Here is a 3,133-nt window from a genome sequence, read left to right as displayed (position 1 = left end):
CTTTTGGCATTAGAACTACTCTCTGTATTTTACTCTGCACTTCTAGCTTTACTTTCATGATGTATTCTCCATCTTTGTTTTCATTTTCCAGAGCTATGAACAACTAAACCCATTTCATTGGGTTAGGGAGCTCTGTTGTAATTTGATGTATCAATATTAGTTTTCATTCTTCTTCTTCTATCTTTTCTCTTGATTTTACTAGAAAGCTTTCAATCTTCATCCAATTGGGTAGTTATCTTAGAAAAGAAGCTATTCATACTTGGATCTCTTCTGAACCTTGGAAGAGGAATGAAGAGATCATGCTAGAAATGCTTTCTCATACTGGACCAGATTGGGTTTGGATGGATATGTGACTATAATCCTACCAACACTTGATTTGGGAATGCATGTGGTATAATCAGTGACCGTACTTCATCTCTTCTCATGAGCAATTGACCAAGGAATTGGCTATTGATCAAGATTTGAGAGATTGAATTACCAAGGAATTGGAATTCGATCACTTAAGATTGCCAAGGAGATCAATGAATGCATTGATTGAGGAAGAGATGAAAATGAATTTGATCCGGAGAATGCAACATCTCCTGAACCCAATGAATTTCCTATTTCTGATCTTACCCATTCTCTTTAATTTCTGCCATTTACTTTTATGAGCATTTCCCCCAATTCCCATTTAAGATTCTGCAATTTACTTTCTGCCATTTACATTCAGCTCTTTATTTCTAGCATTTACTTTTTCTGCTATTTACTTTCCCGCCATTTAATTTTCTGCAAATCTCAAATCAAATTCTGGTTCGCTCAACTAGAACATTCCTCTAACTAAATTTGCTTGACCAATCAATCTCTGTGGGATTTGACCTCACTCTATAGTGAGTTTTTACTTGACGATAATTCGGTACACTTGCCGAAGGAAAATTTGTTACGAGATAAGTTTCCGTGCATCAAGTTTATGGCGCCGTTGCCGGGGATTGATTTTGTATCAACAATGATTAAGTTGGAGGATAATTAGATTGGGCATTTTTCATTTTGCTGAGTTAAATTTCTGTTTGACTAATTTACTTTCAGTTTAGTTGTTTTCTTCCCATCCCTCTAACCCCTTTATTCTAGTTGTTTCCAATCTATTTCACTAACCCACTAACTGTTTGATATATTGCATCACTCACACTAAGAGTATTTCTAACAAGAATAGTTTCTGCATCTATTTCCTTGCTTGTGCCTTGTTGGTTGTATGACAGGGAGAAGAAGTGGGGCTTCAACTTCTTTTGATTCTGAACCTGAGAGGACCTTCCTTAGATTAAGGAGAAAAACAAGAGGAAAAAGAATAGTTGGTGCTGAGGAAGAGGAGGAATACTTTGAACCAAACATGGAGGAAAATATGGAGAACCATCATGAAGAAGAAGCTCACAACCATGGCAGAGAAGGTCTAGCAAATCATGTTGGGCAAGAGAGAAGAGTTCTAGGCTCTTATATCAATCGAAACCCAGGAAACTGTGGAAGTAGCATCCAAAAGCCAACCATACATGCCAATAACTTTGAACTGAAGCCACAACTCATCACTCTTATTCAGAATAATTGTTCATTCGGAGGAGGTGTCCAAGAAGACCCCAATCAACATCTAACCACATTTCTGAGGATATGCGATACTGTGAAGTCTAATGGTGTTCATCCTGACACCTATAGGATGCTCCTATTTCCATTCTCACTCAAGGACAAAGCAGCTAAGTGGCTGGAGTCTTTTTCGAAGGAGAGTTTGACAACCTGGGAAGATGTGGTGAACAAATTCTTGGCAAGATTTTATCCTCCTCAACGAATCAATAGGTTGAGAGCTGAGGTCTAAACTTTCAAGCAACAAGATGGTGAGACTCTTTATGAAGCATGGGAGAGGTTTAAGGATCTAACAAGGAGGTGTCCACCAGATATGTTCAACAAATGGGTACAGCTACACATTTTCTATGAAGGCCTTTCATATGAATCAAAGAAGGTAGTAGACCATTCATCCGGAGGATCTTTGAACAAGAAGAAGACCATTGAAGAAGCCATAGATGTCATTGAAACTGTAGTAGAGAATGACTATTTCTATGCTTCTGAAAGAGGCAACAATAGAGGAGTGATGGAGCTAAATAATGTGGATGCACTGCTGGCTCAAAACAAGCTCATTACCAAGCAGCTGGCTGAACTCACCAAAAAGATGGAGAGGAACCAAGTAGCAGCAATTACCACCTCATCGGTAACCCAAGAGGGGGTGAATGCAGAGGCAGAAAGTGAGCAGGAGCAAGCCAACTACATTGGAAACACACCTAGGTAAGCATATGATCCATACTCCAAAACCTACAATCCTGGTTGGAGGAACCACCCAAACTTTGGGTGGGAAAATCAACAAGACCAAGGCCAAGATCAAAGACGTCCAAATCCCAACAACATAGCTCACTAACATGCCACACCTATACCATATCAGCACTCACCTAACAACCCTTCTCAACACCTATACCAAAGCCAAAATAACCATTCTCATCCCTCCAATCTCAACTCACCATCACCTTCTGATGACAGACTCTCAAGGATTGAGAACTTACTTGAAGGCATATGCAAAGAGATTCAAGACAACAAGGTGTTCAAAGAGGAAGTGCGAGCCAATTTTAAGAATCAGGGAGACACCATCAAGAGGTTGGAATCTCAAGTGGGGTATCTCTCTGAGCAGATTCCCAAACCTACAGATGGATTCCCAAGTGACACAGAGAAAAATCCGAGAGGTGAAACAAAGAAAGTAAGATGGGAAGATTGCAAGATGGTCACTATAAGTGATAAGGAGACTAAGGACGAGCCAGACAAGCCGTTAGAACAACCTGGAGATACCCCTTTAGAGAAGCAGGGAAAAGATCACCAAGAATCTAAAATCTCACAACAGGAGCTACTGAGACTCTATGCACCCTTTCCCCAATTACTCAATGGAGCTGTAGAGAAGAGAATATACTCAAGGTTTCTTGATTTGTTTGCATCTCTCCATGTAAACATACCATTCATCAAGACCCTCCAACAAATGCCTGCATACATTAAGTATATGAAGGAGTTGCTAACCAGGAAAAGCTCACTCAAGGGAGGACAAACTATAGTGATGAACAAGGAGTGCAGCGCCCTC

The 3,133-nt window shown here is 40.0% G+C and overlaps 1 non-coding gene across 1 annotated transcript; it reads right to left on the bottom strand.

Moving 5' to 3' along the window:
* Nucleotides 1-1,813: 1,813 nt before the first annotated feature.
* Nucleotides 1,814-1,920, bottom strand: LOC112774910 (small nucleolar RNA R71). Its single transcript, XR_003189364.1, has one exon. It is a non-coding gene; the product is annotated as a small nucleolar RNA R71 (small nucleolar RNA).
* Nucleotides 1,921-3,133: the final 1,213 nt, after the last annotated feature.

The sequence above is a fragment of the Arachis hypogaea genome, chromosome 18 (assembly GCF_003086295.3).
Source record: "Arachis hypogaea cultivar Tifrunner chromosome 18, arahy.Tifrunner.gnm2.J5K5, whole genome shotgun sequence".
Taxonomy (NCBI): Eukaryota; Viridiplantae; Streptophyta; class Magnoliopsida; order Fabales; family Fabaceae; genus Arachis; species Arachis hypogaea.
Note: the sequence above shows the minus strand (reverse complement) of the source record. Positions and strands in the feature narration are given on the sequence as shown.